The 23,364-nt window shown below is 40.6% G+C and overlaps 1 protein-coding gene across 2 annotated transcripts in view; it reads left to right on the top strand.

Moving 5' to 3' along the window:
* Positions 1-539: 539 nt before the first annotated feature.
* Positions 540-23,364, top strand: part of fbxo34 (F-box protein 34) — a 45,903-nt gene continuing 23,078 nt past the window's right edge. Inside the window, exon 1 of one of the 2 annotated variants that reach the window (XM_020487720.2) lies at positions 540-846. The gene's annotated coding sequence lies outside the window, so the exon portion shown is untranslated. Of the gene's footprint in view, positions 847-1,013; positions 1,112-23,364 lie in introns of those variants that run through there. The other variant, XM_020487721.2, reaches the window with a different exon arrangement.

Below are 23,364 nucleotides of genomic sequence, written 5' to 3'. Positions count from 1 at the left end.
AAAGAGACTAGGGTGCCATTAAGGGACACCTTAGTATCCTGAAGTCAGGTCACTGATACATTTTTCATGATGGAAACTATGGACAGTCTCGATGGAAACTGAAAACAGATGATTTATTAAATGACTCTTATGCCCATGTGTAAACTGCTGTGAACTTCATAAAGGTTGGAACTTTAAATTGCTCTTATCGTTTTTGCACCTGCTTTATGGAATGGCTTGATATGGATTTCAGAAACTATAATTTTGGCTCAACTAATCTATTTTAAAAGTCTAATTGTCGAATTTGTTTCCTCAAGGTGGCCTAGGCCTATTCCCAAAATGTAAATGACCTATAAAAGTGATCAATATTTGTTCAACTTTTCATGAAAGATTACTGCATGTTCAATGGAAAGAAGTGTAGTAGGACGATCAACCAACGTGAGTTCGAGGTGCAACCAAAAAGTGCTGACTCACCATGTGTTTTCAATGGATAAGTATAATTGTGTCTAATTTGCTTATGCATGAAGTTCCGTATGTTCTCTGATCTTTTTGCGCGCGCATGAGGGTTTTGCGGACGCGTTGAATAAGCAAGCCAAGCACGTCAGAACGCTGCGTGGACGTCCTCCACCAGTAGTTTTGTAGTAGTGACTGGCTAGCTATCCAGTAACTGTGATTAACGACGTTCGCACCAATACGGCCGAAAGGAGAACGATTTGACTAATTTATTTCATAGTTATTAAGACCGTATGGATACGGTTAAAATTTCTTGTAAGGATTCTGCTGAACCGTGAAGACGGCGCTGCTTTGCCCCCCAAGTGCTCCTAGCAAGGGGATTGGAGACCTTTCATTTCCGAGTTTTCGCAGCAGGTCAGCTTGAACCTTTGCTTTGGTACTCTTAACTATGGCTAGAATAGGTAGCTAACTACATGGATTAATAAAAAAAAATCTAGCTAATATTGTTCAACTGAGTTGACACATTGCTGTGCGCGTCACTAGCTAAGATATCTCGTCAAGTTGCCTCGCTAAATTAGAATTTGTGTAGCTAACGTTAGCTAGCTATTAACAATGCTCACGTTCGTTACTTACTAGTCAAGGTTGGTGGCGTGGAAGACTGCTCTGCATTTCACTTTAGGTAATTGGTTAGCTAAATATTTGTCCACACAACGTTAACTAGCTAACGTTATGGACTTGTTTTTTACGGAATAGGCATTACCATTAGTTTCTCACCATGGCATAGGTAGTTAACTGCTACACCCTTGATTCAAGGCTTGGCTGTGATGTTGTGTTGCTGTACATTGGTGCAAAAGGCCTTTTTCAATTGGAGCAACCGTTATAAACGTTGACATCTCGTTTTGCTTAAATTTAACGAACTAATTTATAGCTATCATTAACTAGTTAGCTATATATCAATCACCTTGGTAACTTCCACCTTGTTTTGGCAATACGTTAGCAAGCTAACAGCTAGCTAGCTAACGTTAGTAAGTTTCGGCACAGGCAGTACAACAAGCTCAAACATGTATTAGCCAATGCGAACGATGGTAACACGTCGTTTTGTAAACATGAATGTGGCAATGTGTGAAAATATCTTAATTTGCTGTTGTCGCGGTGTTGCTAAATAGCCAAACAGCTCATTTCCTAAGTTATTAATTTATTGACATGGGTAATACTAATCAATGGGATAACATACAAATTTGCCTACTTTAGAATGGTATGTCGATAACCACGCTTGTATTGTATCATTATTTGCAAGTGTGTCATTTCGCAAACTTGTATCATTGTGTGGAAAAATTGAACGGTAGCAAAGTTGTAACTTGACATTTGAAGACATTCAATGCGATTTGCAAACATGCAACTCGATTTGAGGATGAGTATACCCTTTTCCAGTACTAACGTCACGCACAGATGCGGACGACGCTTGGCTGCAGTAAGATTGCCATCTGCGCCCATTCAACACAGCCTAGATGTACGTTATTACTATTAAACAAAATCACTTTTTGGGGTTCTCATACGCTTACAATTATGTTTTGATTCTTGCTTTTAACAGTCGCTAAGATTATAGTTGGTTGTGATCTTTGCAAAATAACTATTTTGGATGCAGCAATTGTTAGCTAGAATGCTAACGCGCATTGATATAGGCTGTAGCAAACGCTAGCCAAAGAGCCATTTTACTGGTAGTGCAGTTGATTTGCGATGATGAAACAAACATTATATTAAGCATGACATTCATACAAGCCTTGAAATCCAATTATAATCCAAAAGTAGTGTGAAATGCACTCAAAACCATTTTAGCGTTCTATAACTCCCCTTGTTCTGCCACCAACTTCCGCGCATCGCAGCCCTGCGCAATGTTTGTGAAAACACAGAGGTCTATGCAACTCATTAATAACTAAACTTGCGAATCTTCTAAATAATACATGTTGCCCATGTCGTATATGCTTGCTCAGAGTTTTGACACGAATGAGAGGTCTAACAATTTTTTTGTTGTAGTTTGAATTTCACTGAGGGACCTTACAGATAATTGTTTGTGTGGGGTGCAGAGATGAGGTAGTCATTAAACTCATATTAAACACTATTGCACACAGTCCATGCAATTTATGTAAGGCAGTGTTTCTTTTTCCCCCCTTAAACATAAAGGCAAATAATTTATCCCAAACCAAATATAAGTGTTGATATTAGTTATTACTTCAACATTAGTGTGTTTGATCAATTTCTAATACATTTAACACTTTTTCTGGTAGCTGTCTAAGACCCCCTTTCTATGTGTTTGACCAGAAATCAAAGCCTTTGCTTATTTCACATTTTTAGGATGGGAAATGGTAGAAAAATGCATGCTTTCATTTCTCAAATATACTTTTAGCTTTCATTTGACACCCAATTTGACATGTTCTTATGAACTTCACATGTTTGTGCTCATATGGGTCCTTTTACTTGGAAATGTCCATCTTTAATAGGAGTGAAGAACTTTTGATAACGGTTGTGCTTTAAAGTGCATCACTTCCCATTTAAACTGTGAGTCTTAAAATGACAATCTTTTGAAGAAGTAAACAGCTGCTTGTTGTGAAGTGCTAAAGGTTATGTTACACATGATTAGTCCTATACACTTGTTTGTCCTGCAAATACGCTTTTAGCACAAACTTTGTACTTAGGCCTGGACTGTGATTTAACAAGTCAATTGTCAGAGGTTTTAAAGGGTATGTTTTTGCCATGTGGGATGTTCAGTGTCACAGCAGTGTTTTGCTAATTTGTACAGAGTGTAGTTACAAGATTTTCCTACAGTGCAGTACTCAAAATGGGTTGGATAATATAGTCCAATAAGCCAATTGGCAAAAAGCATTTTCTTGAACAAAGTCGCAGTGAGTTCTTGTGACAGATTGTTGTTGTACAATGATGCTGAAATCTTCCTATTTCTACCTATTCTCATGCTACTGTCTGTGACTTGTAACTGTTTATGATTTAATTCTTCATTCTGTCGGTTGTGGTTTGGGATGAGGATGTAGGCTTAGTGCCTGATTATTGAGCGAGTTGTTCAGTGGTTAATTGTACAGCCAGAGAAGGCTTTGGCACTTCCAGGGAATTGAAGCAGATGTTTCAGGGTGGATGTTGTCTCCATCGATTTCAATATTGTACAGCAACTCCATAACCTCAACTACTGTAAAACATTCGGAAAAAGACACAATAACAATCTTCAGCTTTGCGCAGTAGATCACCTGCTGGGTGTCGACCAACGGTGGCAATTCAACATGTAGAATAGTTGGGAAATTAACAGAAAATGAGGGCCGCTGTTCTGTGGTCAGAGGTGATAGGACAGCCACCCGCTGCTTTTAACCGTTCATCGGCAGTCTGTTTGGCCTTTTAGTCAGTCAACCCATCAGAAGAACCCATTAGCCTAACTGTCCAACATCAATCATCTCACATGTTAGGCCCAAATGTGTGCAAATGCGCAATGATTTATGCTTTAAAGGAACGCTGACCTTAATGGTTTGGCCTTGTTTTTTTTCTTGCTCATTAAGTGCTTGCGGCCATGACTGAAGCCAAACGTGAGTTGTCTTGGGGGTGTGGTTTGATGTGAGTGTGTCTTTGCCATTCAATCACAACAAACCAAGGGCAGTACAGTTATGAGTAGTAACAGTGAGGTAAGCAAAGCTAGCCTAGCCTTTTGTAGAGAAGTTTAGGACTTCTTCTGTCCTGACTCACCATATCAAGATGGTAAATTTAATTCAGTTCAATGTGTTGGCTAAAGCCTGCGCTGACCTGTATATAGCCAAGCTGACAGCAGCTAGCTAGTATAGCTTGTGCATAGCTGCAGCCGGCTAGCCTAACTAGAGGATTTCTTTGAAATCCCAGTTATGCCAAAATTGCAAGAACCAGTGTCTGAAATGTTAACATTTTACCGTCGAAACAGTAACTGCAAGTTGAATGCCCTGTCTTCAGTCAGCTGTCCTACAAAGCAATATTCTATAGCTAACTGGCTAGGTTATGTCTCCTATTAGATATTTTCCACGTGATAAATCCCAGAACTACTAATCTCCCTACAGGTGTAGGCTACATGTGGACATTGCACAAACATCGCCCAGTTTGAGTGTCAATGTGCTTATTGTCAAACAATCAATGGGTGTGTTTGTTACATACAAAGCATTTTCTGCTGTAATTATCACATTGATGTGCTTATAAACGCCTACGACTTTACCTAGCAAATCAAAATAAGTTGTGTAGAGTACAACTTCAGCTGTCTAACCAGAACTATTATGGTATTATACATCTATGGTCGGTCTAAGGATTTGGCTGTCAAACCAGTAACCACACAATGACACTTGTAGCTCTCTGGGTAAAGTTGTCTTCAATTCTCCAGTGGGTGTGCATGAAGTCCCTTCCATCTATTATAGGTTATGGACCGGTGCAGTCAGTTGTCAGGAGGGGTGGAGTGCATGACACTCCTGGATATGACAGCATTTTGCTTCAACTCATGAGTCCAGCAGGCAGTCCAATAACTACAGGCAGATGTGAGATGCAAGAAGATTGCACTCTTTTCATACTGTAGGCTATACTGACCAATTCAAAGCTTCCTCCAGGAGAGAAGAGTCCAATTGCTGAACTTACAGTGCCGTGAAAAAGTAATTGCTCCCTTTCAGATTTTCTTTTTGCATTATTTTTTTTGACACTGAATGTTATCAGATCTCCAGCCAAAAACTAATATTAGATAAAGGGCACTTGAGTGAACAAATAACACATTTGGATACTTTAATTTAACTCTTTACACTCATACCCTTATACGGGCTGAAAATGGCAGAGTTGGACACTAACAAGTGCCTAAATTGAAACGCAGTGGCTCTACAGTAACATGCTGTACATGTCAGAGCTCAAATTCTCTGGTTCACAGCGCAGTATTGGTTTTGACTGACTGACTTCTGAACTTGAGCACCGCAAGCGACAAGAAGTTGCCCCCATCCTTCCCGCTAATTGGGCAACTTTGCAAATGTTTAGTCTGAGTGACGGAAAGGCTGTAAATAAAGATGACTCAATGTATTTTGAAAGATGGAGACATTGAGAATTATATTAAATACTGCTTTGTCATACAAGCAAGCCAAACACCCGTGAGTCCAAATGTGCACTTCACATTTCAATATCATAAAACTCCTGTAATATACAGTGTCAACGTTTATTAGGTCTGTCCCTGACAACAACAAAAAAAATCAACCGAGTCAACCGAGAGTAATCTGTTCTTTCGCCCAAATATTTATTTGACATATACACTCTGTTTTAATAAAATCACCTATATGCACTGAGCTTGTCTGCCGCTTTAAGTGCACCGTATTATGAAATAATTAAGACAAAATGACTAGAGGGAGTCCGACCAAAGTGTATTTGATCGGGCTCAGACTTGCTGCGCTGTTAAAAAAAAATTGAGAGAAAAGACAGCGAGTGACTGTGTGACTAGCACCTGTTGTCTCTCTCTCCTCTCTGCTGCAGCGACCACCCACCACAGAACATCAAGTGTTTTTGTTTTGTGCAATCCATGTTGCTGAAACTGCAGAATAATTACAGCCATTTCTGGCTTAAGTTCTGTTACTCAAATCCTTTATTTGTTTAGGAAAAACATGCCCTATTCTCTCACCTGACATATAGCCTATGATAATGGCATCAATAAATTGGTTATAACACACTCCAACACCGTAACACGTGACAGCATAACGGGGAAATGTTTACTAGTTGCTCAGGAGGGAAAGGGGAAGTCAGATGTCTGGAAGAAATTTGACTTAGTTGGGAAAACTACTGGAGATTATGGTTATACAAGGCTGCTATACTAAGCTTACTGATTATATGTATTATTATGATCATAATTGTAATATCAAGGAGGGTAGGAGTAAGAGCTATGTTCGTATTGTGACAAACGGGTGCTGCTAGAGTACAATATTTTTCTCTCCATTTGGAACAGTGTAAACACAATTTATTTAGTGTTAAGTAATACCAGGGAGGCTGTTCTAATGGAAAACAAGTGTAAAGCCTTTATAACAGCATGACAAAGATTAAAAGGGATTGGTCAGTTGTCCAACTGAAATGTGTCTTCCGCATTTAACCCAACCCCTCTGAATCAGAGAGGTGCTGGGGGGGTTGCCTTGATCGACATCCACATCTTCGGCGCCCGTGGAACAGTGGGTTAACTGCCTTGCTCAGGGGCAGAATGACAAAACAGCCGAAATTGTGAAATTTCTTTATCCAACATGTTATGGTTGACTGTTTAACATGGAAAGAGCAGGTGTTCTTAATGTTTTGTATACTCTGTATGTGGATGCTTTATAAAGTCAGGTACGTTTAACACTTAGGCTATTGATTATAGACCTAATTAAGTTGTTTTCCTCTCCACTTTTCTTAAACAGTTAAGGCAAGGGCTGTTTTCTTGTCTCCTCACACCGCTCCTGACTCCACCGCATTGTCCTCAACACCAATGTGCTAGCTAACTTTGCTATTGTGCACAAACACTGTAGCAACATGGTCTAGGAAAAGGCCGCAATTCAACAGTGCACGGTTTCAGAACCGCGGACAGCGACCGCTATCCAACGCGGAATGAAGCAAATTTGTTATAAAATAATATTGGTATTTGTGTTGCACAATTGTTCTTAGATAATATAACCATATATAATTTCAGTAGCATGTTCTGGAGTGATGGACTGTGCCATCTACACGGCCTCCCCGATGGATTAGTCCGCTCGGACAAGTACGAATCAGACTGTTTTGTGTACCATGAAAACAAAAATTCGAATATGCGACTGGCTAAAGAAATTTCGGTCAACCAACAGCATATCGACCAAACAATCAAGCAGTCGACTAAATGGGGTCAGCCCTTACTTTTATGATCACTGTGTTGTCATATCCTGGGTTGTTCTGAGCAGAATGGGCCTATGCTTGTCGTATTGGGAAGACATTTTGCGGGGAACACGCCTCTGTGTGCCCTCGTGACTCAATTCTATGCGCACCAAAATTACCATCTGCTTCTCTGAATTGCCTTGTGAAAGCCTAAACACTGTAAGAACTTAGCTAGCCATGTTGGCAATAGAATACGCTTTGAAATGATACCCACCTGACCAGATTGTGATTTATAATAGACCATTTTTGGAATGCATAAAGGCAGGGATGCAGGGCTGTGCCCCACCAAAAAAACATAAGTGCTTGCTCTAGTTCTTCAACAGCACAGCTAGGAGAGCTCAAAATAGCACCTTTATAATTGAAGGCTCTTTGAGACTTAAAAGTGCATTGAAATTACATAGGATCTGTGCACACTTTGGAGAGGTGTGGGGCCACTTAGAGACACCAGTTAGACCTCTCACTCAAACCCTTGTCTTATGCTGCACTTACCCCAAATAACCATGAATATTCATATGTTGCTGAACGTATCCGGAGTATTTTAATATTTCTTTATCAAATGTGGCGTAAATGTAAAATGCACATAAAATCAACAGTGTAATGTTTGCATTCAGTCTTGTCAGATTAACGGTTTTGTCCTCACCTTTAGTCTTATAATTGTCTCCAAACTGTAACCTTGTAATTGCTACCATGGTTATGCATTTCATACTTCTTCTCAAAGAAACATTTCTATTTATCCCTATTCATATAGGCCAATTCTCACGAGTGTGAAGGGTTAATTAACAAAGGTATGCAACACCCAATGCCTCTGTGTGAAAAATGAATTGCCCCCTAACACTGGTTTTCACCTTTAGCTGCAATGACTGCAACCAAACGCTTCCTGTAGTTGTTGCTCAGCCTCTCACATCGCTGTGGTGGAATCTTGGCCCACTTTTCCATGTAGAACTACTTTAACTCCGTGACATTTGTGGGCTTTTAAGCATAAACTGCTCGTTTCAGGTCCTGCCACAACATCTCATTGGGGTTCAGGTCTGGACTTTGACTAGGCCATTTCAAAACTTTTAAATATTTTGCTTTTCAGCCATTCTGATGAAGACTTGCTTGTGTTTTGGATCATTGTCTTGCTGCATAACCCAGATGTGTTTCAGCTCAATGGCGGATGGCCTGATTCTCTCCTTTTAGAATTCGCTTGATACAGAGCAGAATTCATGGTGTCTTTAGTGGTGACCAGGTGTCCAGATCCTGAGGCAGCAAAGCATCCCCAAACATCACACTACCACTGTGCTTGAACATTGGTGAGGTTCTTATGCTGAAATGCAGTGTTTGGTTTTCGCCAGACGTAACTGGACCCATGTTTGCCTAAAAGCACCTGGATGATCTTTAAGACTCCAGGGAAGAATGTTCTATGGACAGATGAGTCAAAAGTGGAACTTTTTGGTGACATGGGTTATGTCTGGCGAAAAACCAAACACTGATCATAATTCTTCCACAGCCATGTGAAAGACTGATCGACAACTACAGGAAGCGTTTTGGTTGCAGAAATTGCAGCTATAGGTGGCCCAACCAGGTATTTGTATTTATTATGGATCCCTGTTAACTGCTGCCAAGTAAGCATCTACTCTTCCTGGGGTCCAGCAAAATTAAAGCAGTTATACATTTTTAAAAACATTACAGAAGATTTGACCTGTATGTATGTTATCGTGTGTTTCGTGTATTCATGTTTGTGTTGCTTCACGGTCCCACTTTCATAAGGTGTACTTTTTTTTTTTTTAAATACAATTTTACTGCTTGCATCAGTTACTTGATGTAGTCATGACTTTATGTAGTACTGTACGCCTCCCATAGTCTGTTCTGGACTTTGGTACTGTGAAGAGATGTCGTGTGGGGTATGCATGAGTGCCAGTAGTTCAAACAGACAGTTTGTTGCGTTCAACATGTCAATACTTCTCACAAATACAAGTAGTGATGAAGTCAATTTCTCCTCCACTTTGAGCCAGGAGAGATTGATATACATATTATTGTTAGCTCTGTGTACATCCAAGGGCCAGCAGTGCTTCCCTGTTCTGAGCCAATTGCAAATTTCCTATCCCTCTTTGTAGCATTTGACCATACAACTGAACAGTAGTCCAGGTGCTACAAAACTAGGGCCTATAGGACCTTCCTTTTTGATTGTGCTGTTAAGAATGCAGAGCAGCGCTTTATTATGGACAGACTTCTCCCCATCCTAGCTACTGTTGTATCAATATGTTTTGACCATGACCGTTTACAATCCAGTGTTACTCCAAGCAGTTTAGTCTCAATTAACACATGACTCATTACAATGTTTAGTGAATGATTTGTCACAAATATAATGCCTTTAGTTTTGGAAATACTTAGGACTGACTTATGCCTTGCCTCCCATTCTGAAACAAACTGCAGCTCTTTAAAACCTGTTGTGACTCTGGGGCAGTATTTTCATTTTTTGAAAAAAAAAACTGTTCCCGTAGTAAACGGGATATTTTGTCAGGACAAGATGCTAGAATATGCATATAATTGACAGCATAGGATAGAAAACACTCTAACGTTTCCAAAACTGTAAATATATTGTCTGTGAGTATAACAGAACTGATGTTTCAGGCGAAAGTCTGAGAGAAATCCAATCCGGAAGTGCCCCATATTTTGAAAGCGCTGCGTTCCAATGAGTCCATATTGAGCTGTAAATGGGCTATCAACCAGATTACGCTTTCTACGTATTCCCCAAGGTGTCTACAGCATTGTGACGTAGTTTTACGCATTTATGTTGAAGAATAGCCGTAGGCGGCTACATTGCGCAAGTGGTCACCTGATGCCCCCAGAGAGATTCTCGCGTAAAATACAGAGGTAGCCATTACTCCAATCGGGTCCTACTGAAAAACGAATTGTCCCGATGGCTATATTATCGAAAGATATTTGAAAACACCTTGAGGATTGATTATAAATAACGTTTGCCATGTTTCTGTCGATATTATGGAGCTAATTTGGAATATTGTTCGCCGTTTTCGTGACTGCAATTTCCGGGCGATTTCTCAGCCAAACGTGAAGAACAAACGGAGCTATTTCGCCTACAAAAATAATATTTTTGGAAAAAAGAAACATTTGCTATCTAACTGGGAGTCTCGTGAGTGAAAACAATTTAATTTGATTGCTTTTCTGATTTCCGTGACCAAGTTACCTGCTGCTAGCTGGACAAAATGCTATGCTAGGCTATCGATAAAAGTACACAAATGCTTGTCTAGCTTTGGCTGTAAGCATATTTAGAAAATCTGAGATGACCGGGTGATTAACAAAAGGCTAAGCTGTGTCTCAATATATTTCATTTGTGATTTTCATGAATAGGAATATTTTCTAGGGATATTTATGTCTGTTGCGTTATGCTAATTAGTGTCAGGCGATGATTACGCTCCCGCATGCGGGATGGGGAGTCGGTAGAGGTTTTAAGTGTTGTAGTCATTTCAGTTGCTGGGGTAGCTGACATGTATAGTGTTGTCATCCACATACATAGACACATTGAGTAAAGCCAATGTCGTTAGTAAATATTGAAACGGGGCCTAGACAGCTGCCCTGGGGAATTCCTTATTCTACCTGGATTTTGTTGGAGAGGCTTCCATTAAAGAACACCATCTGTTCCATTAGACCGGTAACTCTTTATCCACAATATAGCAGAGGGTGTAAAGCCATGACAAGTTTTTGCAGCAACAGACTATGATCAATAATGTCAAAAGCCACGCTGAAGTCTAAAAACGCCTCCACAATCTTTTTATCATCAATTTCTCTCAGCCAATCAGTCATTTGTGTAAATGCTGTGCTTGTTGAATGACCTTCCCTATAAGCGTGCTGAATGTCTGTCAATTTGTTTATTGTAAAATAGCATTTCTTCAAAAATTTTACAAAGTGTTGGTAACAGGCTAATTGGTCGGTTATTTGAGCCAGTGAAGGGGGCTTTACTGTCCATAGGTAGGGGAATAACTTTTGTTTCCCTCCAGGCCTGAGGGTGCACACTTTCTAGTAGGCTTAGATTTAAGATATGGCAAATAGGAGTGGCAATATCATCTGCTATTATCCTCAGTAATTGTCCATCTAAGTTGTCAGATCCCGGTGGCTTGTCATTGGTGATAGAAAACAATACATTCACTTCACAGAATTCAAAATTACAATTCTTGTATTTTCATAATTTGGTCAGATATACTTGGATGTGTAGTGTCAGCATTTATTGCTGGCATGTCATGGCTAAGTTTGCTAATTTTGCCAATGGGTTTTGTGATGAATGTTGGAGTGGAGTTTGCCTTTTTGCCCAAAATTTCATATAAGGTGATCCAAAGCTTTTTACTATCATTCTTTAATTTATCTTTGTTTCATAGTGTAGTTCTTTTTATACAGTTCAGTCACATGATTTCTCAATTTGCAGTACGTTTGCTTATCGGTTGTACAGCCAGACCGATTTTCCATTTTATTTTGCATCATCCCACTCAACCATACCATATTTAAATTCCTTATCAATCACAGGGATTTAAGTTTTCAGTTATTTTCTTAATGGGTGCATGCTTATTAGTAGCTGGGATAAGCAATTTCATGTGTCAAGTGCAGGGTCTGGTTGCTCCTCATGACACACTACGGACCAACAAATATTCTTTACATCAACAACCTAGGAATCGCTACAAAACGTATTGTATAACCTCTTATTCAATAGTTTTTCTAGATCTAGCTACTACATTGTGATCACAACATCCAATGGATTTGGATACTGCTTTAGACAAGATTTCTGCGGCATTAGTGTAGATGTGATCAATACATGTGGAGGATTTAATTCCTGTGCTGTTTGTAACTATCCTGGTAGGTTGATTTGATAACCTGAACCAGGTTGCAGGCTCCTGTTACAGTTAGACGCTTTCTCTTGAGTGGGCAGCCTGATGAAAGCCTGTCAATATTTACATCACCCAGAAAACGGTACCTCTCTATTGATATCATTTACATGATCAAGCATTTCACACGTTATCCAGATACTGACTGTTAGCACTTGGTGATCTGTGACAGCTTCCCACCAGAATGGGTTTCAGGTGAAGCAGATGAACCTGTAGCCATACTACTTCAGCAGTATTTAACACGAGATCCTCTCTAAGCTTTACAGGAATGTGGTTCTGAATAGAACAGGCACAACTCCACCTTTTGGCATTTGTCTTTTATATAGATCTTATAACCATGTATTGCTACCACTATATCATCAAAGGTATTATCTAAGTGAGTTTCAGAGATTGTCAGAATATGAATGTCATCTGTTACTAGCAAATTGATTTCATGGACCTTGTTTCTTAAGCTGCGTTATTAACGTGGGCTATTTTTAGTACTTTTCTGGGATGCTTGATTGTTTTTATTGCTTTAGTGGGAAGCTTAGTAGAGGTAGACATGCTCAGGTTATTTATGTTAATGCAGGGTGTCCTGCACACAGTGGACATCCTGCTTGGGCACATCACCTCAGTGCTAACAGTTTTACTCTGGTTCATAGGCATGTGATTACTGCATACAATAACTGTAGGATCAGCAGAGGGATTCAGGGCAGTAAGAGGGACATACATTAGGTTACTTACGTTGTATTCCAACGCACCTGGGATAATGTGCATTATGACAAGTGACACAATGGTAAGGAGTAAATGGGCTGGGCTTGGGTCATTGATAAGTCATTGTCTTAATGCAGCCTTGCAATGCTGTGAAAGGATCCAGGAACCCAAGTTATTTGGCCCAGATATTATGGGGAGTTTGGTGTCAAGTAGTGACACATTCAGATCTTTAAATTCCATCTTCAGCTGTTCTGAGCTGCCCTTCATAATGTCATTCAACCCCACATAAACCATGACAGTTTCAGCCCCCGGTGCCTTGGGAAGCAACCTGATGATATCCTGAACTGTAATGGGGCAATTACTTTTTCACACGGGCATTGGGTTAACTTTGTTTATATACAGTCGTGGCCAAAAGTTGAGAGTGACACATTAATTTCCACAAAGTTTGCTGCTTCAGTTTCTTTAGATATTTTTGTCAGATGTTACTATGGAATACTGAAATATAATTACAAGCATTTCATAATTCTCAAAGGCTTTTATTGACAATTACATGAAGTTGATGCAAAGAGTCAATATTTGCGGTGTTGACCCTTCTTTTTCAAGACCTCTGCAATCCGCCCTGTCATGCTGTCAATGAACTTCTGGGCCACATCCTGACTGATGGCAGCCCATTCTTGCATAATCACTGCTTGGAGTTTGTCAGAATTTGTGGGGCTTTGTTTGTCCACCTGCCTCTTGAGGATTGACTACAAGTTCTCAATGGGATTAAGGTCTGGGGAGTTTCCTGGCCATGAACCCAAAATATCAATGTTTTGTTCACCATGCCACTTAGTTAGCAATTTTGCCTTATGGCAAGGTGCTCCATCATGCTGGAAAAGGCATTGTTTTTCACCAAACTGTTCCTGGATGGTTAGGAGAAGTTGCTCTGATGTGTAGGTACCATTCTTTATTCATGGCTGTGTTCTTAGGCAAAATTGTGAGTGAGCCCACTCCTTTGGCTGAGAGCAACCCAACAAATGAATGGTCTCAGGATGCTTTACTGTTGGCATGACACAGGACTGATGGTAGTGCTCACCTTGTCTTCTCCAGACAAGCTTTTTTCCGGATGCCCCAAACAATCGGAAAGGGGATTCATCAGAGAAAATTACTTTACCCCAGTCCTCAGCAGTCCAATCCCTGTACCTTTTGCAGAATATCAGTCGGTCCCTGATGTTTTTCCTGGAGAGAAGTGGCTTCTTTGCTGCCCTTCTTGATACCAGGTCATCCTCCAAAAGTCTTCGCCTCACTGTGTGCAGATGCACTCTCACCTGCTTGCTGCCATTCCTGAGCAAGCTCTGTACTGGTGGTGCCCCGATGCCGCAGCCGAATCAACTTTAGGAGACGGTCCTGGCGCTTGCTGGAATTTCTTGGGCACTCTGAAGCCTTCTTCACAACAATTGAACCGCTCTCCTTGAAGTTCTTGCTGATCCGATAAATGGTTGATTTAGGTGCCATCTTACTGGCAAAAATATCCTTGCCTGTGAAGCCCTTTTTGTGCAAAGCAATGACTGCACGTGTTCGATTGCAGGTAACCGTGGTTGACAGAGGAAGAACAATGATTCCAAGCACCACCCTCCTTTTGAAGCTTCCAGTCTGTTATTTGAACTTAATCAGCATGACAGAGTGATCTTCAGCCTTGTCCCTGTCAACACTCACACCTGTGTTAATGAGAGAATTACTGACATGTCAGCTGGTCCTTTTGTGGCAGGGCTGAATGGCAGTGGAAATGTTTTTGGGGGATTTAGTTTGTTTGCATGGCGAAGAGTGACTTTGCAATTAATTGCAATTCATCTGATCACTCTTCATAACATTCTGGAGGTTATGCAAATTGCCATCTTACAAACTGAGGCAGCAGATTGTGAAAATTAGTATTTGTCATTCTCAAAACGTTAGGCCACGACTGGTGCAGTATGTTTGGAAGGAATCTATTATGAGAAAAAAAACTGGTGATTCCTATTGTTTGAATACATTTTCTGACCAATGCATGCTATATTTGGATCGGTTTGGGGTCCACAGACCGATGCATCTTAAACATTTGAATTGGGGGCCGATGCATATCGACAAATTGTTACATCCTTAGTAAATATCATATCCAACATCCTTTCTCCTAATTACTTTTCTATGTGAGAATTGCCAGAACAATTGGAGATGCCAAAAATATTTTGGGCCTTCCTGGTATGGAATCGCCCAATATTGGCATTGCGCAGGTATAGGTTAGGCTAGATATATCCTACATGCTTGTAGGTTTAGTGTGCAAATCATCTGGAGTAGATGTAGCCCATGCATTGCAACCTTTCTATGAACAATTAATGAGAACCTCTTTAGTGTGTAGTCAAGTGCGGCTGTCTGAAAGTTCCACCCGTTGGTGATTTGGCCTTTTCCTCCCACCAATGCATCCTGACAACTGGACAGCCCACAGTGTCAAACATGTTTGTCCACTCTGTTAGGACTCACATAGCACTACCAGAGAGAAAGATGTGTTCAACACTGGTGTTTCCTACGTGGCAGAAACAAGCTGTTGATTGCCTTTGAATTTATTTGGAGTGGTTGAGGCGGGACAGGCCTGCGAGTGCAACAGGTTATGACATGCTTTTTGTCTTTTAGATAAGTGGCTTTTAATCCCGTTCTGTTCTCACTGTTCTCTCGCTGCTCTGTCGTTGTCTTTACTCCCAGGCAGCTTTCCACCTGAGCCCCAATAATTCACTCTTGACAACTTGCGAAAAAAAGCAGCATTTTTTTTTTTAAAGCAAAAAAAACATTTGGTTGACCTATTACTAAGTCGACACCAAAGGAAATGTACTTTTTGTAATACAAATGATTGTGTTTGAATAATTAGTGTTCGTGCTGTATGAGTTGTGGCCTTGCCTGCTGAGTGTCCTTTACATTTCAATGTGGCTGTTTAATACCCATACAGCAAGTGTTTTAAAAAAAAATATTATGCTGTGAATGCATGCTCCTACATGCTCTTTGTCCCTGAGTGCATTCCATTATTGGTCTTCTCATACTGAGTCATTTGGGCAATGCTGAAGTTGGAAGCATGCTTTGACGTTAGGCTCCATACAATTGCAACAAAGCAATGGCATAGTTTGTTTTGCGACATGCAGACAGACCAACTGTATGGACGTTTAGATTACTGTAATACATGAAATGCCGTAGCATAGGAGAACTGTGACTGAATGGTGTGCGACTGTATGAAAGGGCAAGATGGGAAGGAATTTGCTAAGCCAAAAATAACAGGTGTTTTGTACCATGTTTGTTGAAAGCCTATATCCATTTTCTCACTTGAGTGAGAAAAAATGAAGCACTCCAGCAACATGTTGTGGTTGTTTCTGTTCCCCTTTATGAGTCTATCCAATAGGCAGGGTGAGATTTTATTTTTATTTTACCTTTTAACTAGGCAAGTCAGTTAAGAACAAGTTCTTATTTTCAATGACTGCCTGTACCTTTTCAGCTCGGGGATTCGAACTTGCAACCTTCCGGTTGCTAATCCAATGCTCTAACCACTAGGCTACCCTGCCGCCCCACCCTGCCAGGTGTGCTGTATGTTGTTGCTATTGCTATACCTGTTGTGGTGTCAGAGCTGAAGCCTTTTGCTTGGCGAAGGAGGTTGAGACAAACTTCTGGCTGTGCACTCTAGCTACTCATCATAGCTCTTCACATCCACCTCTAATTACTGAATAGGTGTGAACTTCTGAGTAGAGGTGTGGAATTTAAGACCAGCCCTGTTAGGTAAGAGGTCCTCTGTTTGTGTATGCCTGTGATGGTCTGTTGTTGATGGACTACATGTGTAACTGGAGCATTGACATAGATTTATAATCTTCAGAAATATGGACATTTTTATTTTTGGTTTGAACTTTTGAAGGATCTGATTTCAATAGTCAAATTGTTTGTTGGCTTGCCTAATATTTCACTATTTTAGATTGACCTTTCTGAGCTAATGGCTTTATCGGCCCAGGCCCCAGCTAGCTGATAGCTACTGATCAGATAACTGAAATGTTGCCAACTGAAGTGCTGTTGAGACTGTGGCTCTGAGTCTCAGTGGCCATGACAGAATCATGTTGCTATGAGAGATCACCCCCAAATCAATGGTCTTGTGTGCCATGTCACTGTTCAGACAAGACAGCACTTGTTACAGTTCGTCAGTGCTGCACAGCATTGGTGTGTGGACTGTTGAGGGTATCATGGATGTCTCTTTACTTGATTTGTTATGAGTTTTGTGTTATACCCAGGCTACTTGCACAACTTTTACTGGTCAGTCAGGGGTCAGAATGCATAATTGATATATTACTTTTGACGATATATATCGTATTATAGCTTTGTATTATATAATATTTTTGTGCTAGTTGGCTCATTTTCTCATGGCTCTCTTGTCCCTCTGCAGCAGACATATGGTGAGCAATATGTTTGGAACATCGAATCGCAATACGCATACTCTGAACAGATTGTAAACGCAACATGCAATCATTTAAAAGATTTTAAGGAGTTATATAAGGAAGTCAGTCAATTGAAATTAGTTAATTAGGCCCTAATCTATGGATTTCACCTGACTGGGAATACAGAATACGACATGACCAAAAGTATGTGGACCCTTGCTCGTCTGAACATCTCATGTCAAAATCATGGGCATTAATATGGAGTTGGTCCCCCCTTGTTGATGCTATAATAGCCTCCAATCTTCTGGGAAGGATTTCCACTAGATTGCTGCGGGGACTTCCATTCAGCCACAAGCGCATTAGTGAGGTCGGCACTGATGTTGGGCGACTAGGCCTGGCATGCAGTCGCCGTTCCAATTCATCCCAAAGGTGTTCAATGGGGTTGAGGTCAGGGCTCTGTGCAGGCCAGTCAAGTTCTTCCACACCAATCTTGACAAACCATTTCTGTATGGAAAATGTTATTGTATGCTGTAGCTTTAAGATTTCCATACACTGGAATTGTTTATTTTTATTTAACCTTTATTTAACTAGACAAACTAAGGGGCCTAGCCTGAAGCATAAACAGCCCCAGACCATTATTCCCCATCCACCAAACTTTACAGTTGGCACTATGCATTTTGGCAGCTAGTGTTTTTTTGTTGTTGGCATCCACCAAACCCAGATTAGTCCGTTTCTACTGCTCCTGACACCAATGGTAGCGGGCTTTACACCACACCAGCCAACGCTTGGCAATACGTATGGTGATCTTAGGCTTGTGTGCGGCTGCTCGGCCATGGAAACTCATTTTATGAAGTTCCCGACAAACAGTTGTGCTGACGTTGCTTCGAGAAGCAGTTTGAAACTTGGTAGTGAGTGTTGCAACCTAGGACAGATGATTATTACGCTCTATGCACTAGAGGTCTATCGATTAATCGGAATAGCTGATTAATTAGGGCCGATTTCAAGTTTTAATAACAATCGAAAATCTGTATTTTTGGGCACCGATTTTAATTTTATTTTAATTTAAAAAAATACCTTAACTAGGAAAGTCAGTTAACCCACCGTTCCTAGGCCGTCATTGAAAATAATGTTAACTGCCCTTGTTCAGGGGCAGAATGACAGATTTTCACCTTGTCAGCTCAGGGGATCCAATCTTGCAACCTTACAGTTAACTTGTCCAACGCTCTAACCACCTGCCTCTCATTGCACTCCACGAGGAGCCTGCCTGTTACTCGAATGCCGTAGAAGCCAAGTTGCTAGCTAGCATTAAACTTGTCTTATAAAAACAATCATAATCACTAGTTATAACTACACATGGTTGATATTACTAGTTTATCTAGCGTGACCTGCTTTGCATATAATCGATGCAACGCTGGGGGATGATTTAACAAAAGCACATTTGCTAAAAAAGCACAATCGTTGGACGACTGTACCTAACCAGAAACACCAATGCCTTTCTTAAAATCAATACACAGAAGTATATATTTTTAAACCTGCATATTTAGCTAAAAGAAATCCAGGTTAGCAGGCAATATTAACCAGGTAAAATTGTGTCACTTCTCTTGCGTTTATTGCACGCATAGTCGGTATATGCAACAGTTTGGGCAGCCTGGCTCATTGTGAACTAATTTGCCAGAATTTTACGTATTATGACATTGAAGGTTATGCAATGTAACAAGAATATTTAGACTTAGGGATGCCACCCGTTAGATAAAATACCGAACGGTTCCGTATTTCACTGAAATAATAAACGTTTTGTTTTCGAAATGGTAGTTTCCGGATTTGACCATATTAATGACCTAAGGCTCGTATTTCTGTGTGTTATGTTATAATTAAGTCTATGATTTGATAGAGCAGTCTGACTAAGCGATGGTAGGCAGCAGCAGGCTCGTAAGCATTCATTCAAACAGCACTTTAGTGCGTTTTGCCAGCAGCTCTTCGCAAGCACAGCGCTGTTTTTGACTTCAAGCCTAATGGCTGGTGTAACCGATGTGAAATGGCTAGCTAGTTAGCGGGGTGTGCGCTAATAGCGTTTCAAACGTCACTCGCTCTGAGACTTGGAGTAGTTATTCCCCTTGCTCTGCAAGGGCCGCGGCTTTTGTGGAGCGATGTGTAACGCTGCCTCGAGTGTGGCTGTTGTCTGTGTTCGTGGTTCGAGCCCAGGTAGGGGCGAGGAGAGGGACGGAAGCTAGACTGTTACACTGGCAATACTAAAGTGCCTATACATCCAATAGTCAAAGTTACATGAAATAGAAATGGTATAGAGAGAGTCCTATAAATGCTATATTAACTACAACCTAAAACCTCTTGACTTGGAATATTGAAGTCTCATGTTAAAAGGAACCACCAACTTTCATATGTTCTCATGTTCTGAGCAAGGAACTCAAAAGGTAGCTTATTTTTACATGGCACATATTGCACTTTTACTTCTCTAACACTTTGTTTTTGCATTATTTAAACCAAATTGAACATGTTTCATTATTTATTTGAGGCTAAATAGATTTTTATTGGTATTAAGTTAAAATAAGTGTTCATTCAGTATTGTTGTAATTGTCATTACTACAAAAAAAAAAAAAATGTCAGATTTTAATCGGTATCGGCTTTTTTTGGTCCTCCAGTAATCGGTATCGGCGGTGAAAATTCATATTCGGTCGACCTCTACTATGCACTCAGCGGTCCCATTCTGTGAGCTTGTGTGGCCTACCACTGTGTTCGTCTTGCCGTAGCATATGTCTGCCCATAACATAACTCCACCGCCACTATAGGGCACTCTGTTCACACCGTTGACCGCTATCCCCTACACACTCTCTGCCATCTGCCCGGTACAGTTGAAACTGGGATTCATCCATGATGAGCACACTTCTCCAGCATGACCATCGAAGGTGAGCATTTGCCCACTGATGTCGGTAACGGCGCCAAACTGCAGTCTGAGGATGTCGAGCACCCAGATGCGCTTCCCTGAGACTGTTTCTGACAGTTTGCACAACCAAAGAATTTCTGCACAAACTCTGTCTCATCAGCTGTTTTTATTTTACCTTTATTTAACCAGGCAAGTCAGTTAAGAACAAATTCTTATTTTCAATGACTGCCTAGGAACAGTGGGTTAACTGCCTGTTCAGGGGCAGAACGACAGATTTGTACCTTGTCAGCTCGGGGATTTGAACTTGCAAACTTCCGGTTACTAGCCCAACGCGCTAACCACTAGGCTACACTGCCGCCCCAGCTGTCTGGGTGGCTGGTCTCAGACGATCCCACAGGTGAAGAAGCCGGGTGTGGAGGTCCTGGCCTGGCGTGGTTACACATGGTCTGCGTTTGTGAGGCCGGTTGGATGTACTGCCAAATTCTCTAAAATTATGTTGGAGGCGGCTTATGGTAGAGGAACATCTGTGGCATTTTTGTTCAGTGTAGAATTGCGATACTTAGGTGCCAATACGATATGTATTGGGACAATATCGTATCGTGAGGTCCCTGGCAATTCCCAGCTCTGTTATTGACTGGAGTCATGAGCTGTGAAGTGCATAAAGTGTTTGAACTCATTTTAAGACTTTTGTTTTTTAGGTAATGATGGATTTATACCAAAGGGGCAGAAAAGCATGTTTTGTTAGCGTGGTCCAAAATCTATTAAACTAAGCTTCTTTCTCTCTCTGGATTAGTTGCTTTCCTGATTTATTGTTGGATATACTTTACTGTACCAGCCTATATTAGAAAATCCCCTCAATTTCAGCAGCTGGACTCCATAGCACTTTTAGCGCTTCTCAACCAAGTGCTTGGGAATGGAAATGGCTTTGTATAAGAATTGCAGCAGACAGCCCCACCCCTCCTTTTCCTGACTGTTTAAAGTGCTATTGTATTAGGATGGAAACTCCTCAGTAAGTTCAGGTAAAGGAAGCGCCTTATGAAATGAGAGGGTAGCCCATAGGAAAACAATGGTTAAGTCAATGGGTCTCCAATGGATGGAGCCAGAGCTTTTTAAAAGTGACTGTAATATTGATTATATTTCTATGGTTGCAGCTAGGTAATCATGGATAGGGACATGGTGCAGCAGCATCAGAGTTTGGTCTGGTCTAGAAGCTGCTACTGATGAAATTGGAGATCCTATACAGCTGTGCTCTGTGGGTTTCTTTGTCATTCAGGGTGTCCTCGTTGCATCTCTTCTCGACCTAGTCATGGGACTGGAGCATTGGCTTGGCACAGGTCTGTGTATGACGGGGCAATTGTAGTTGATTGGAGTAGCAGGAGGGAATCTAAAACCTACAGACATAATCATGAGGTAGCTTACTATACTCTTGAATAATGCAACAATTCACAAGCATGTGCAGACAACTAAAGGGTTTATTTTGTTCGTACACACGTTAAATCTAACTTGCAAGACAATAGCACAGCTATCTAGATACAGCTAGTGCGTTAGCATATCAAACATGAATGTTATCAGGGGTTATACGGAAGTTATTTTACAATCGTTTCATTCTGAACAGAACCACAGTTGAGATTCCACAGGGAAAGTTCACCCAAATTACAAAATGACTCATTGGTTTCCTTGTCTATGGACTGGTTAAAGGGTTTGAGGAAATCCATGCTTTGCTTTATTTCCCCAACACTGTTTCCAAATGCTAACGTTTTTTTTTACAGATTTACAGATTTGAACATGATGTGCAAAAAATGCTAATATCGGTCCCATGACTTGAATGGGATTTGTGCTTCATGCGTTTTGAAATGGTGCCAGAGAAACTTAACCAAAGCATGGATTTATGTCATACCTTGTCAAGACTGCTTACAATTTGTCATTTGGGTGAACTATCCCTGTCTCTACGATGACAATTTCATAATGTAACAGGCTATTACTGCAATTTCAGATAACTCAATAAAACAAGTCTCAAATATAATGAAAATGTCTACACATTTTTTGCCATTTCAAAAACATTGCTCTGCTATTAAGTTTTTCTTACTGTAGGAATGTTGGGCTCAGCAAGGCAATTCTGTTTACACTGCCCTGCTTGGAGATGGGCATCTATCGGGCGAATGTCATTCATGGCCTCTGGAGGTAACTTTTGAGATGAGTTTACATTACAGTAATGTCTCTCGAATGATTCAATACCCCTCGAACATCCCTTAATACTTAGATTGATGCACAGGTCAATCTAACATAAAAAAGATCTTTGTTTCGTTGGCTGCATCTCAATCTACCACATCCGGCTATGTCGGCCTTCCTCATTTGCGGTGGAAGGTGGCCGAGCTACAGTGGTGTTTGTCAGACAATGGGACACCCCGAAAAATAGTTTTTGCCTACAAACTAATATAACCGCTCTATGGAAAGATGAGACCCTCACGAACACGATGGTGTCCTCCGTTTTCCGCCACGGAAGTCGCTATAGTTAATGTGCTTAATGTGCCAGCTTTTGTTTGTAGCGTCCAAAACTTTTTTGGGATGACAACTGAAGTGTAACTCAATTTGGCTTGCAGCCACACAAGTAAATGAGCTTAGAATGAAAAGGTAGGGTTTTTTGCTAAAAATTATGTATAGCCATCATATTTCTAATGTTTAGGCCTATCATAGAAAGAATAGACAGCTACACTACAGTTCAAAAGTTTGGGGTCACTTATAAATGTCCTTGTTTTTGAAAGAAAGGCACTTTTTTTTTTCATTTGAAAAATAGCATAAAATTGATCACAAGTACAGTGTAAACGTTAATGTTGTAAATGACTATTTGTATCTGGAAACGGCAGATTTTGTATGGAATATGTATGCCTATGTAGAGGCCAATTATCAGCAACCATCACTCCTGTGTTCCAATGGCACGTTGTGTTAACTAATCCAAGTTTATCATTTTAAAAGGCTAATTGATCATTAGAAAACCCTTTTGCAATTATGTTAGCACAGCTGAAAACTGTTGTGCTGATTTAAAGAAGTAATGAAACTGGCCGTCTTTAGACTAGTTGAGTATCTGGAGCATCAGAATTTGTGGGTTTGATTACAGGCTCAAAATGGCCAGAAACCAAGGACTTTC

Source organism: Oncorhynchus kisutch, linkage group LG7 (genome assembly GCF_002021735.2).
Source record: "Oncorhynchus kisutch isolate 150728-3 linkage group LG7, Okis_V2, whole genome shotgun sequence".
Classification (NCBI taxonomy): Eukaryota; Metazoa; Chordata; class Actinopteri; order Salmoniformes; family Salmonidae; genus Oncorhynchus; species Oncorhynchus kisutch.
This window is presented reverse-complemented; position numbering and strand designations above follow the sequence as displayed.